Source organism: Lepeophtheirus salmonis, chromosome 4 (genome assembly GCF_016086655.4).
Source record: "Lepeophtheirus salmonis chromosome 4, UVic_Lsal_1.4, whole genome shotgun sequence".
Classification (NCBI taxonomy): Eukaryota; Metazoa; Arthropoda; class Copepoda; order Siphonostomatoida; family Caligidae; genus Lepeophtheirus; species Lepeophtheirus salmonis.
Genome location: NC_052134.2, coordinates 41,546,837 through 41,562,837, shown reverse-complemented (window position 1 = coordinate 41,562,837; position 16,001 = coordinate 41,546,837). Strand labels below are relative to the sequence as shown.

The 16,001-nt window shown below is 29.2% G+C and overlaps 1 protein-coding gene across 8 annotated transcripts in view; it reads right to left on the bottom strand.

Moving 5' to 3' along the window:
• Positions 1 to 16,001, bottom strand: part of LOC121115955 (uncharacterized) — a 285,728-nt gene that overhangs the window by 95,533 nt on the left and 174,194 nt on the right. Inside the window, exon 1 of one of the 8 annotated variants that reach the window (XM_040710141.2) lies at positions 1,276 to 1,411. The exons of the other annotated variants lie outside the window; for them this stretch is intronic. The gene's annotated coding sequence lies outside the window, so the exon portion shown is untranslated. Of the gene's footprint in view, positions 1 to 1,275; positions 1,412 to 16,001 lie in introns of those variants that run through there. 8 annotated transcript variants of the gene reach the window in all.

Here is a 16,001-nt window from a genome sequence, read left to right as displayed (position 1 = left end):
AGATTAAACTTTCATTTTTGGTAATAAAAGTGCACAATTGGCAACTTCGATGAAAGATATATTTAAAAAACTAAATCTATTGACTTTTTAAAATCACAGTAAATATTTAAAATATGTTATTGGGTGTAAATAATACAGACTATGGAGAAGGAGTCCAGCAGTCCAATAACATGGGGTCAATTAGTATCTTGACTCGGAAAAATGGAATAACTTAGAATCTTTTCACCCAAAATCTAGAACTTAGTACAGGAAACCTTAGCAAATGGCGATTCTCCCCTTGCTGGCCCTGTGATAGAGCAGGGAAAAAGTATAAAATAATGTGTTTTGTCCTAGATTAAAAGACAATAAATATGAGTTACAGCTTAAACACTAGAAATGTGGAAATTGTCAAAATCGTCACAAGTGTAAATTTAAAAAAAAGAAGTTTATATGTAACCTGCAGGACTATTCTTCAATTTTAATTGTTCTTCTCCATTTGAAAGTTCGAACGTTAATAAAAGAAAAGAGAACTAAGGTTTATAATAAGTCTACTAAAACGCGCCTGTTAGCTTTAGGAGGAACATGGTTAGGTGATATTGTGTTTCCCAAGCAAAATTTCGCTAGTAATGATACTACAAATGATGTTACTTTATAATTTCTTCTAATTCTTCCTTATCGTCATATTACCCAATCATAGAGAGGTGGAGTAATCAGGTAGTATTTTTATTCCCTCATGAGGAGAACAAAAAAGGATGGATGTGGTTTAAAAAAAAAGAGAAGAAGAGGAACACCCTTATCTTTACTACATTTTTTTTGAAAAATTGATGAATAGAAAAATAGCGTGAGTGATTATTCTATATGTCTAGAATTCAATAGCTGTATGCTAATTTGTATTTCTTCGCTGAATTTACCTTGTAAATTCAGTTAAAAGAGTGAATTCATGGAGGGTAATTGTTAATTATAGAGTAATACTCAATATATAGCAGACAAAAAAAGCTACGACAACTATCTTGTACAAATATTGGTCTTTTGGTGTTCGTTTCAAAACTTGATTTATAGCTTTGGGTTTAGTCATATATTAGTATGGTGGTTATGCTGCCAACGTGTGCAATTAATTTTACGATTACAAGGATTTCAAAAATGTTCATAGCACTTCTTTGTACCATGAACAAATGGAGGTCCGAATGTGAGACCAGTTAAGATACCTTGGTTCAAGCAACATAACCACAAGAATGAAAGAAATATTTATATACTGCTTGAATTAAAAAAAAAAAAAAAAACAACAACAAAATTTACCGTTGCATTACAAGGAGATCATCTCACAACCTTTCCTTCTAATAGGTAAAGGGAAACTGGGCGCAAAATCAATTCATAATTGGCCCATATCCTCATTCTTTCCATTTGTTGGACACTTTTCTAAATTATTAATAAGAATATGTTCACTGCTTCAACGTTGAAGACACACTAATAAATAACAAGAATTCACTGATCCACAGCTGACAAAAAAATAAGAATAACAATCTAATATAACCGATGTATTTAATAATAATAATATTTTTTTAACTATTTGTGTAAGTTTGTACTTCATTAGAATGTGCTCATATCTCTATGTACTTAGTAGAAGCAAGTACCTTTATGCATCAATATGGTAGAGAAAAAAAAACGATGTATGCAAATGAAAAAATACATATATTAAGATTATGAGTCAGAACGTGAATAAAGTTGAAAGAACAGATATATACATTCATTCACATACTCTATATATATATATATACATTTTATTTTCATCTTAATATAATATGAGCTTATTATGTACACATTTATGTATATAAGTCATAAATCACATAATATTGTCATAAATAAATAGTACTACACTTATCATTGTTAAAATAAATACGTTCCTAAATAAGAAAAAAAACAATATATATATATAGAAATACTATTTACTATGTACACAGAAGTAGTAGATAGTTATGTTTATTACATAGTTGAGAAGAAAATATAGAGAGTCTTGTTTGTAGATAAAATTCAATTTTATCCCTGCTCTTGATATCAAAAAACAAATAAAAATGATTTTATTCTCCTCCAATGTTGCATTTTGATTCTTTTAAATATTCATTTGAAGGGCGTTCACCTTTAGAGAGTGTGGTTGGTGCAGGGCGGTAGGACCCTTCTCCTCATATATCTAAGGATATTTCAGCTGAAGTAAAGGGTATGTAGAATATAAAAATTTAATTAATGTAACTAAAAATACAAATATTTTGAAGAAAGACAGTATTTATCGTGAAAAATGAAATGTCTATTTTTATAAACATCAATTAAAAAAGGTTATTTGTTATTGTCAAATTTATAACGATTAGAAAAGGGAAAAGGTTGATGCGTGTGATCATTCTTTTCCACACAAATCCCATCTCAAGTAATATCGTAATATCGATCAAATTTGAACAACATATTTACATTGAATTGTCTATAATTTACTAGTATATTTCATATGGAAAAATTTAATAAATTTTTGAAGAGTTTTTGTATTTAAATAATTAATTATTCATGTGTAGAGAGGTTTAGTCATTTTTACGTTCTTTGTATAAAAATATTATTTTTTACCCCTTTTTTTTATTAATAATATCAACATCTAAGGTCAATTGTAATACAATATTTAACATTTATATTTATCAAAACCTTGATCCGACAGAAATAATGCCACAGTTTCATCTTAGCATATAGCTAAGTTAGTTACATATAATCTTCGCTACTTCAAAATTAATTGAAAAAATTAAATTATATATCGTAATTTGAATAAATTTTCTCAGGGAAGGAGCGTCGAGAAGATATGTAGTCAAGTTCTGAGTCAAATTTACTCTTCAGAACTAACTGGAAACGGATATATTCATTCTCAACCATCAAGTTTGTATCCTAACAACTTTAGTATAACCGTACTAAAGTTACCCGTTTCTACTATGTCTTTCTTGGACCCCATTTTTTGTCGAACACAGTAGATGAAGTCACAAATAAGAATCACAATATAGAAAAGCCGAGAACACAACATTAAAATGATTTAAAACAAGCTCAACAGGTGGCATTCGTTCAAACTTAAATAACATAGAACAATGTTTCAAAAACTCTTTTTTCAAAAAACTAATTTTTTTGACAAACTATATGCTCTGCCCAGGAATATGAGACATATGAAACAATTTAAAAAATTGTCTCGTTAATTATTTTATGTTATTATTTTTTTACATTAATAATTGGAACTAACCACACTATATTACGTGTTCTACGATAGCACGCAGAAACACACAAATAACGAAAATCAATTCGAAGAATCTATGGATGATCAATATACATATATCTTGTCAATGGATATACACAAATGTAGTTCATAGGCATAAAATGAAAGAAGACAAAATTATTTCTATTCAAACTAAAGTGGAAATAATAATAAAAGAAAAAAACAACAACAAAAAGAAACTTAAAATGGAGACATAGCATTACATTAATATAAATCAGTTCTTGAATGAGTAAAGAAAGAAACGGAAAATCGATATTGGACAAAGTTTTATAAAAAAGAATATACATACATACAACATATATTCATACATAGACTGATTTGAATAAATATATCCAAGTATAAAGCAGAGTTACGATTGTACAGTGAAACCTCAGATTATGACAAACAAAAATACTCCTACATACGTGATGCGTCAGTACAAAATAATGAAAATTGCCTCGAGTAATTCGACGTTGGCTAACAGACAAAATGTTCTTGAATAATATAGAAAATAGCTCCTCAAAAAAATCATCGATATTACTGTAATTTGTTTATGAGTTCACTCACACGTAGTTACTCCATACCTCGATGTTCTCTCGTCAAACATGAAAAAATAATGATAAGAGCTTGATGCAATGATAATTAATACTTTTCAGGTTCCCAACAACCCAAACATTCGCACAATATAAAATGTTTAGGATTTACAATTTATATATGTAACCCCATTTTATTTTTATTATGACGTGATGAGCCCAAAATTTAAAAAATGGCATTAATTAAATAAATTTGGTAAAACATATAAGCTCTATGATATCTTTTATATAGGTCACCAAAAAAATATTTTTTTAAAACATTAAAAACGATTTTTTTTTCTTGACGTTACGAAAAGAAATGAATTTTGTATCTTAATTTTTTGTCTAACTCAAATTTAGACAAATATATATTTTTTTTTTTGACAGAATAGAGCCGACACTAAGTGTGACGGAGAGGGCAGGAAATGTGACAGAGAGGGAACTAAAGGATAATAAAACAAAATTTGACAAAATTAACGTTGTTATGCTAAATGAAAAGTTTTAAAAACATTGCACAGGTCATATACATATACAAAGTGCGCAAACTATTTGCACCACGAAAATGATTTTTTTCAAAACACATTTTTCTCTCCAACCAATAATCAAATTAAAAAAATAAAACGAGATTCTGAAATCTTGATGGATTCAAATATATTGTATTTAATAAAATTACATCCATCCTTCATTACAGTCTGTATATAAGGCCGAAAGCGAAAACATTTTCCCTGGCAAATCCTGAAACTCCTTTTTGATACGACTGATGAGTATGTATTTAGTTAGTATGTTGTTCGATTGTACCCAACACAAAAAAAAAAAAAAAATCATCCGATTTAGATCCAGCGAGTTGAGAGGCCAAAAGTTCCACGAGATGAAATAGTCATTGGAGCCATTGATACTTTTTGTAATGTGTTGCAGGGAGGCTAGTCATTTAGAGGCCTCAAGTTTCCTCCTAACCTCGCGAATGAATGTCTCACTGAGTGCCAGAGTTTGAGCAATTTCTAAGTTTCACTCCTCGTGCAGATTCTAAGGGGAACTATGCCACTCCAAATTTTGGACACGAAATCGTCAATTGATTCCATTTTTTTAACTGGTACAGGTTTGAACAAGTTATCTAAAAAACCCAGCTGTTTTAGTGCCTGCGTTTGTCTAAGAGAGTGCGCCAAATTTGCGGCATAGATAGCTTGTGCACCCTGTATATATAAATATGTATATAGTATCAATTTATATTTTTAGTTATCCCAAATATCGATCATTTTTAATTAGTGAGTGATGCTCTTTATCCAAGGCATGACTGTCTATTTTCATCTTCTATGCAGAATTATTAGGGAATAAGAGGAAGAAATGAATGAAAGAAGCACTTTTTATTTATACTCATATAATTTCTATTTTTATTACTCCACTTTGAATTGAAATGACTTATTTTCTTACTTTCTCATGTCCTGAAATAGTATATGGAAAAAAAAGAAAGAAAGAAAACATATTTTATTAAAAGCAATATGATTTTATAGCCCTTGAGAATAATGATGGTGTTTAGTTGGTTGGTTGAGGAGAAAAAGAGGATGTGAGGGGAAATATCAATGGTGAATTTCTATAGAGGGAGTGATTGGCCTTGCAATTATTTGTGTGGTTTTTTATTTTTCTAGAAAATATATTTATTATACATAGGATATATTTTTATTGATTTCAGTTAGAAAATATTATTTGATCAAATGAAAAAAAAAATAAAGAAAAATAATACAAAAGTATATTCAAATAGTAACTAACTGGTTCATAGGCATTTTTGGCACTACCCAGTAATTATTGACACAGTTCTATATTATAAAATGATATACTTCTACTTCTGATCACTGTTAATTACTCTCATAAAAAATGAGACATATCTTATGTCCCACTATTTACAACAATTAGAGATCGGTAACACACAGAGATAAAGTACTAGTTTTACGATTAGAAAAGAAACACAGTTGATATTTATGTTCTTTTTTGTAAATGATGCTCATTCTTTGATATATTTTCTTGGGGATCTGTAAATATATAGGAAATAGAGTTTGTGTGTGTGTCCACTATTGATGCACACGCCCTTGGTCATAGGAAGCTTAAATTTTGCATGGGTTCCGCTTTTGAGCCTGGTCAGGCCCACATGGGGCCCCGATTTTCGAAGCTCATTTTATACCCAAATACCAATTATTGTTTTAGAGTTCAAGAAGACTTAATAAGGGGTTGAATTATAAATCAAAAAATGACGGCGTCTCAAAAACAAACAAAAAACTATACGAATAACGACATTTTCAAAGTTTATTAAAGATAAAAAAATCAATCTCCAAAATAAAAAATCAGGGAAAATTGCAATGTGTTTTTTTTAGTGCAAAAAATAAATTTTTAGTAGAATATTGGATTCGCAAATAAAATAAAATATATCAGGAAATTTGTTTGCATATATTGACACATAAAAGTGGGTGCTGAACTGAATAATTTTTAAATATTTTCTCTTTTTTTCATCATATGTAAATTTTCAATTTCTAAAAAGAAATGATCTAAAACGATGCATTTTGTGGAAAAAATTTAGACTCTTATAGTCAAAATAATATTTTTTGGAATATTTTACAACAAAATTTTGCAATATTTTTAAAAATGAGCCAGTTATCGAGGGTTATTTTTTGGACGACATTCTCCATTATTGGTTTGTTTTTGCAAGTATATAAATGATTTTCTACTATTTTGCAGAATTAAGGAAAACCAGTTTTTGTGCAATTCTATTTGCAAATTTCGATTGGCAGTTTTTGACAAAAATAAAAAGATAAAGTTATCATCTAAACACATTTTTGAATGCATATAATCGTATGTTGGTATATTATTTGAAGTTTATAGCACAGTTTTTTCTTTCTTTTCATTCATAATAATACATATATATTTATTAAGGCGACATATTATAATACTCACCCACTCCTAAGGGGTATAAACATTAGGAAGAAATAAGATGGGCTATTGTCAATATGATTTCCCCCTCCCTCCTTTGCCGAGCAATTCCGGGTCGCCCTTTGCTAGTTACATATATATCTCTCTAAAAGAAGAAAAATTGCCTGACTTTGGTGTAATTTAATGAAAAAATGTGTAATAAATATATATTTAAATATAATTACAATATTCTCTTGTCTTCAAAACTATTTTAAATGCAACTTTATTGGAGTAATTACACTTTCTCCCTCTAAATTTATGTAACAGGCAATTATTCTCAACAAAGATCTTAAACCAGTAATATTTAGTAAAACTAGCTCCTGCTTTCTCCACGCCTTTTATGAAATGCCCATCCCTAGCAATCAAGGTCGTATATAATTTTTTATAATGTTTAAATATTCATATTATTATTAGTTCTAAATTCATAGTATATTTTTGCAATGGATAGTAATTAATTGATTTAGTATTTATATAGAATTGCACTTTTTTATTATAAAAGTTTGGTTATTTCTATGTTCATACATAAATTTATGTAGGTAGTGATTGATAACTTAATTTACCTACCAAGTTTACTTTTAAGAGTATACATACAAATCCCCCTTCATTTTGAAAGTGTGTAATTATATTTAGAATTCACATACGCTTAGGCATACACTATTCATTACCCCATATAAAAAGCTTCTTAGTTAAATATTAATAGAATTGTTTTTTGGAAACAGTTGCATAGTGCTTTTTAGAGCAAGTTGAAGAAAAGTATATGGATATACTCAGATATTCGAATTTATTGGAATGAGATCAAACATTCCTCTGATTATTTTTTAAAAACTATGATACGATACAAGTTCGTACAATTTAATTTTCTAAACGATATTGATGTACGAATTTCACTACTTCTGCTTAACTTTCCATTACTTTCCTTTCAAATCCCAAAGTTGATAAACTTCTTTGAAGTTTCCACACACCAACACAAAAATTAATACACACTATGTCCATGGTTATTAAGACTTTTTTCAAAAGATATTCCAAAACAATGTAAGCTAATTGGAGAAAACTTTGATAACTTTTTGAGATATTTATTGTGTGGGGTAAACTGTATAACTTTGCCCCTACTTTCTCTTTCCATGTCGAAATTAGATACAACGACAGTAGAGATTGTGAGTTGACTTCTCATGGAATATTCGGGGCGGAAGAGAGGGAATAGGACTCAATCCATTGACTGAGGGATGAGGCTACGATACAAGGTAGAACCGGAGTACGTTTCATAATGAGATGTGATCTCCTCAGTTTTTATTTCTCAGTCTACAGATTGACTCCGAGTCCTTCTCCTCTAATATTCCATAAGAAACAAACTCACCACTTCCTCCAGATAATAAGACCTTTTATTTACTCATATGATATTCCAAAGGGATAATTGTCCATATATCTCGAAACAGTCGATTTCCTTTCTTTCTATTCCTATAAAATATTCTACACTTCGTATGCCGTCGCTTTGCTTCACTTAGCGGAATTATTTCCTTACATTATAAAAAATGCAACGGTTGAATTAAAAATCCCCGACAATCAATTACGAATGACCTTGAATCGATTTAAAAAAAAAAAAAATACAACGATTTGATTTAAGATACAGCCATTCATCTTAATTTATATTTTTAAAAGAAGCAAAATTTGATGAAATCAATCATAATTTAGTAAGTGTTTTTGTAGACATTACGTTCTTTTTGTATATTCTTTTACTTTCTTCTTTCGCCACTTTTTTATTTATTTAAACAACCAAAGTCAAATATTATATATTACTAATAATCATTTTCCATATTACTTTGATAAGAAAGTATCAAAACAATATAACATAAAATTAGGATATCCTTTGATGAAATATGAAAAAAGCATGTTATGTTTATAAGGGGCATGACCAATAGTGATCAAACCGTTTGACAATCATTATAAATTATAATATATATAAATTATTATTATATTAAAAATATTTATGGGTTTTTGTGAAATTCGATGTTAATTATAAGGATTTTAACAGTTAGTTATATTAATTGAGGTCTCACCGAATATGTTCTAAAAATAGTAAATACATTTTTGAGCTGCTTTACATTGTGACGATCATATTTTTTCATTTTTTAATTAAAATATTTGTGTATATTTTTAATATCTTGTATCTTAAATAAGAAATTAATATTTTATTTTTTAATTAATGTTCTTTGTACAAAAACAAACAAAAAAACTACAGGTTTGTTTTTTTCATATTGAAAATCCATTCGTTTTAATTAATATTTTTGGATCTTTTTACATTTCATTTCTTAGAAAATATAAAGTTATTTTTTTTTTCATTTAAATGTTTAAGATCATTAAGAAAAAAAAGTAATCTACCTACTTCATCATTATATAATTAAAATACCAAAACTATATTTCTCTCATAGCTAAGATGGATTGGAATGTTGCCTAGATATTCATAACCAACTTTTAAATAAATAAAAAATATCAGTAGACAATACCATTGGAATATAAAATGTATTAGGTACATTCCATAAAGTATGGTTTAAAGAATCATTGAAAATAGTAACAATATGATACTGTAGTTTAATTTATCCTAGCTATTGGGTGAGCACAAGGACAGGGGTAGAGCGAGACATATGATATTATTAATATATTTTTTTTAAATTACATAATTACTTTATTCTCTGTATAATAATTTGATATATCTTTACATTCCGAAAAACACATAGCTACTTCATAACAAAATGATATTAATTAATTAATATAACAATAGTCACAATCATTTGTTAAGCATTGTACAAAAAAAAAAAAAAAAAATAAGCATGGGTGAATGAAAAAAAAGAAAAGAAAATCTTAATGAGAATCTGCTAAGCAATTAAATTAAAAAACAAGACTATAAAACAATTCCAATTCCATTCATATCAAACCTCTGCAGTACTTCGTGGGATCATAGACCAGTCTTAAGATCTCTGTGCAGACTAGTAGGCTTGTAAGAATTCTTATTTCTTGCGGCGTAGATAATAAATAGCACCATAGTCATTAAGTATTCTATTTTGAAATGAAATGTATGTTTAGGCAGTGACATAACAAAACCAATCCCCAATCTTTATATTTGAATTATACTATTTCCTCAAAAACTCAGAGGTCATGTGCACAATGTTAACAAATTTTGGGCAATTCTAAAGAAGATGTCTTGATGTCTCTAAATTGGACTTCTCTGTATCTTCGACAATCTATTTAGTTGTAAAGAGGGTTGAAGTAACCATCCTGAGGCAGAACCACTTTTACTTTTAGTCCATGCACGGTTTGCAAAAAAATGTTTTTTGTATTTTTCAGTACATCTTCCGGCGGCTTACAACCTTATTGAAGGAAGCGATTAAAGCACCAAATCAGCAGGGGAACCCACAATTAGGCTTTTGATGGCTTTCTTACAGACACTTGAAATAGATATACTTTCTAATGCCATGTAGCACGGGATTGGAGGTTATGAAACTTAGTATATCCTGGCAGCTCTTTAAGAGATAAGCTCGCTTTGAACCCCATATAAATTTTCCTTGGATGATCTGAGTAAAAGGGTTGGAGACAAAGGATCTCCTTGCTTGCATCCCATAGTTTTATCAAAATAATCTTCCCCACACAAAAAGCTAAGTTTAGAAGAAGAGTATCTTAATATAGCTGCTACCAAATTAATAATTTTCAGGGAGAATCCTAATCTTGTTAGCTGCGACAGTATATAGTTATGGAAGATGGGGTCAACGGCCTTCTGAAAATCCACCAGTGTCACTGAAAAGTCCGTCCCATTCATCCTATCTATATCAATAACACCTTTGATTGATTTTAGTATATATTCTGCTCGTCTTCCTTTTGTAAATCTCTTTTGTAAGTCTGGTATAATGGATGGAAGTGTCTGGACTATTCTATTGTTGATAATTCCGGATAGAATTTTTTACGAGGTATTAAGAAGAGTTATCGGTCTATGCTTTGCTATATTCAGTTTTTATTTGTTCTTCTTTAGTATCAGAATTAAATCCCTTTCACTCATAAACTTTGAATATAACCTAAGTTCCTAATTTCGTTGTAAGAAACACTAAGATGGGACATAGTTTTTTGGCAAATATCTTATAAAATTCAAATGGCAAGCCAGATAACCCGGGGATTTAAATTTTTTCTTATAAATCTTTATATATTTTTGGAATATTTCAGATGAGATGGAGGAATCGAGGGCACTACAATAAATTTTTTTCTGCTGATCCTAACCAACGTCATCTACATCCTCCAGTGAGAACTCTTCTTGGCACTCTCTTCATCTGAAAATAAAAGGAGCAGGTACATTGTTTTTTTACAATCGCTACATCTATAAAGGTTTTATGAAAAAGACAAGATTTCTTGTGTAATTTGTGTGGAGTCTTGAGTTAACTCTTTATTCTCCTGTCTTAAAGCAATAATTTTCCTCAAACTTGGAATATTATTCTTTGTCCGAGAAGGGCACTAGACCTTTGCCGTTTTTTTAAACAGCTTTGATTTAGATCTTAGTGCTCGGGCTTCGTTTTTTATTTCAAATAATGCTATTCAGATCCTCTTGAATATCGATCCCACTATCACTCATCTTTTTTAGCCCTTGAAGACGGTTGATTTTTTTACGTTGTTCGAATGCAAAGATTATACCTTTGCCGTTGAAAATATTGTTTCCTCTTTCTTCCACACGTCGGAGGGCCAAACACGGGGAAAGTATTTTATTGTCAAGCAAGTACCTGCATTCCTCAATAACATTTCCTATTTTGTTATGAGTAAAACTATCATTGAGGAGTTATACATTTAATTTCCAATATGTTTTAAGATTTAGCTTAGAGAGATGAAAGTTTGCCATAATTGATGAGTGATCGGAGATGTAAGGTGGAAGTTCTGAATCTCGTGAGGAACTTTACTAAGTTTTATGAGACAAAAATGTAATCTAGTTTGTTTCTCAATAGTATTCTGATTTATTTTTCTTGGAATACGTCATTTACAGATTATTTCCTTTTTCAAAAAGACCTGAGTATTCAAGGCAATACTTTGACATAACTTCCTCAATGTCGTACTTATTTCTAAAATTTCATACATATAATTAAACGTGTCCCTTCCAATTTGTCGAGTAACATTTAGATCTCCTGAAATTAAGATGTTTTGCATTATTACAGAGACTATTTTTGGAAGGAAGGCAACTTGGCCCCTATATGGGCCATATATTACAAAAAATCTCAAAACTTCGCCTGAAAGGTTAATGCCTACATTTATGTAATTACGATTGCTATCTGACTCGATAAGCACATGTGAAAAAGATTTTATCACTAAAAGTAAAACTCTTTGAGATGGATGGGATGTTTTTGATATGACCGCTGACTTAAAAAAAAGAATGAGACTGAGATTAAAAATGAGATTTTTTTTGAATCCCTGAGCCTCGTATCCAGTAAGGCCACAATGTCAAGAAAGTTTGTAGATATTGAATTATTGAAGATCAAAGACGCCCTTTTCCAAGAAGCAATCGAGTTTACATTATATGCTAGACATGACAGTTTCGTATTAAGCTAAAAGAGGGTGGTTGTGGTTTTTCTTTTAAAGTTTTGTTTTTCGAAGTTTTCTTTCTCCTCGCAGGAAAAGGATTACTCCTAGTAATTGGATTTGTAATCCTTGGCCTAGACTTTGTCATCAACACTTTTTTCATCTTTATGGTTCTATTATTTATTTTTTGAGCCGTCTCTTGACCTTTTAAGGAATCAGTGTCGGTGAGCATATTGTGACTGGATTCTGTGTTTGGTAGCGTTGGCGAGTCATTAAAGGGATCGGTTATTGTTGACTGATTGCTGCTTTTTCATTTTCCTCTGTAGATGGAGACCTTGAAGAGGCATCTTCTACATTATTACAGACATCGTTTGGGTAACTAGTAGGACGATTCATTGTTATGGTTTTAGGAGTAATTCTCTCTGTATTAGCATCTCCATCTTTATTAGTTTTTGATTTCCGTAAAAGATTTTTGTTGTGTACTTAAGTCATGAGTCTGCAATTTGTTTGTTTTGGTTATGTTTGTATAAAAAAAGGTAACGACAATGTTGGTCTTTTGAAAATTCTCACATTCTTGTTAACTTTTATATGTTTAATTTTGCTGTCTCCTTTAAGTTGTTTCAATAAAAATTCCTTATATTCTCTTATCAACACCTTTTCCCCTGTAGATATCGTAGTTGTATGGTTAAAATGAAAGTAATTTGAGAATTAAATTTTATTCTTAAAAAGCATATCCCTGGTATGTTATGACTTAAGAGGATATAATAGGAAGACAATGAAGAATTTTATATATTTCAAATAACATTAGATTCTTTTAGGCATTGCACTAAAAACATTCTATTCGTTATATTGCACAAAAGTAGACGGAAAACTATAAATTCTATCTTATTAAGAGATGTTACCACAAAAATAATTTGACAAAAATCAATAAAAAAGCAAACTCTTCAACAGTTCTTCCTTTTTTGATCTCAAAGCAGTTTTATCTATATTTTTTGATAAGCTTTTAGATATCGTTGTCGTATTCTGATGAGAAGATAACATTGAGAACGTACATTGCACTATGCAACAAAATTCAGATCTTGAAACACACGCCAGCCAAAACCTATACAAATTATTATTGTTATGTAAGCTGTAGAACACGAAAATTACAATTAACATCTTCAATTGCAGTTGGTTTTGAATTTACAGTATATTTAAAACATTCACGATTTTAAAATAAAATTTCGATTTAGGGTATTATTTCGAAGTGATATAACTATGAAAATAAAAACCAACAGACAATTTTTAAAAATACTTAAATTGGAGTTACCTCTAATATATAAACTACAATTAGTTCATTTAATCGGCTTATATTATAGTTTCCGAACATTTTTTATGCAACTTTACATTGTTAATTTAGAAAATAAAAGCTTTTAAAAAGTTATGTTACAAAAAATTGTAATATAAAAGCGAATGTTCATTACAAATATGTTCAATGTATATAAGAAAATATTATTTTTGTCGAAAAAAAAAAAAAAAAAAAAAAATATTTTTCTTTATTCACATATTTTGGCACAAAGGAAACTTTCTTTTTAAAATTTGATGAATAAAAACCTTTTCTGCATATTAAAAATTTGAATAAATTATTTTTGCATATAAATGATAATGCTTCAATCATGTCTTTGGAATGACAAAATCCCGATGAAAAACAACACTATATTTATAAAAACTTACTGCAATATATTTGAGTAATGGCAGTTAGTTATTTACTCTATGTAATATTTATTTATAAACCCTTAGTGATGAAAATATCCCTCCTTATTTCCACTCACAAAATATACATACATATACTAAAAAATTGGATTTTATACTTTCAATAATCAAATTCAATGGATGCTGACAGTTTGAATAGCATTAAAACATGGTTTTGACACTTTGAAGACTACATTATATACATGTAATACTTAATTTAATGAAATGAATCAATAGGGATTATAATATGGTGAAAAAGAAGGAGGAGTCTATTTTTTTTTTATGTGATATAATAAATATAAATTGACAGAAAAGCAATTGAACAATGCAAAAATTGAAACAGTGTGGTGTTGCATAAACTCAGTAAGTAAGTTGTTGCAAAAATATGAGATTTTTTTGGTGTACAAAGAAATGGTTCTCCGGATGATGGAAAATATTTTTTTTAACCAAAATTAATTTACTCTGGTACTCAAATAATAACAACATATCAACAGTAAAACTATCTAAAAGACATAAAATTTTATAAATCAGATAAATTATTAACGAAAATCTAAATGATTAAGAAATAAAGCAAAAAAAATAAAAACCTAGTTCATTTAAAATAGATGTTCAAATTTCAATTTTCTTTACCTGGATTGTATAGAAACAATTAAGCAGTTTTACTACCACTGCATGCTGTTTTATCTTACTTTTTGATGAGAGGAAAAAAATATCTCTCTGTGTAATGGTTTTCCAAAAAATACTCCTAGTTTTGGTGTTAGTGTATCATATATTGCTCGAAGTGTTTACATTTATAACAAAGGTGCAATATTGTTTCTTTTTCTTCCTTGTAAACGTAGCAAAGTTACTTTAAAAAGCTGACACTTCCAGGGTACTAGTAATAACACAGAAGAAAAATATTTTTCAGAAGGAGGGAATAATGGAATCTGAAAATTATAATATGTTTGTCCTTTAGTGAATGTTCCTCCTCTTCAAAACATTTTAATCAATGGTAGTGATGATTTATTCAACATTCATCAATATATACCACTTAAATCTCAGTGAGTTGTTGTCTTAAATCCCACTCCGTGGTATAAGATTAAGTATGTCTATGCCGTAACTTTTGTATTTTAGAAATTTATTTATGAGTCATCGAAGCTAATTGATTATTTTTGTAATGAAGAAGACCATCCAAAAAAGAAAACTGATGTCAAATATAATATTGTAGATAAGACAAAAAAAAACCACATCTAACGATTGATTTATATGTTTTAAAAACATGAGTCAACAGTTTGTTTGTTTTTAAAAAAGATACAAATAAAGGACTTTAAAAAGAATGTTGCTTGCCAGGAATCCCTTGATCAATACTTGGGATTTCAACATTGCACAAAGAAGTTAGTTTAAGTGGTCATGTTGATATACACGACTGGTTGAATCCGAACCGTTTCTGACTGTTAGTGATATCAACTTTCATGTTATTCTTTATGCATAAAAATAGGGGATTTTATAACTAAAAGTGTATTGCAATTTGAAAAAGGATTTATAGCATAATCCGTAATTAAGTGTAAACGACTTCGTTTCCAGTTTGGATAACACATTATTTTATAAATTTTTTTCCTTGCACCTCTCACTCGAAAACAGACAAATGATCATGCATTAAACTAGAGCATTAACGCGATAATGATGGTAAGAAATGATTTCGCTATGAGATGGATGTAAATGTATAAAATCAACAGAAGGTAAATTTGATAGTATAATAACCTGGTTAAATACATACCCAAACAAATTGTGGCTGGTCCTTGACTCTTTTTGTTAGTATATTTAATTACATTTAATATTTCGTTAGTGAAAAAAGATTTGTTTGTATTACAAATTATTACAAAACTGCTTCAGTTTATTATGACAATACGTATTGATAGTAAATGCGATGGAATTACTAATATTTTATTCAAACGCAAGATCTCTGAGCATGTGAA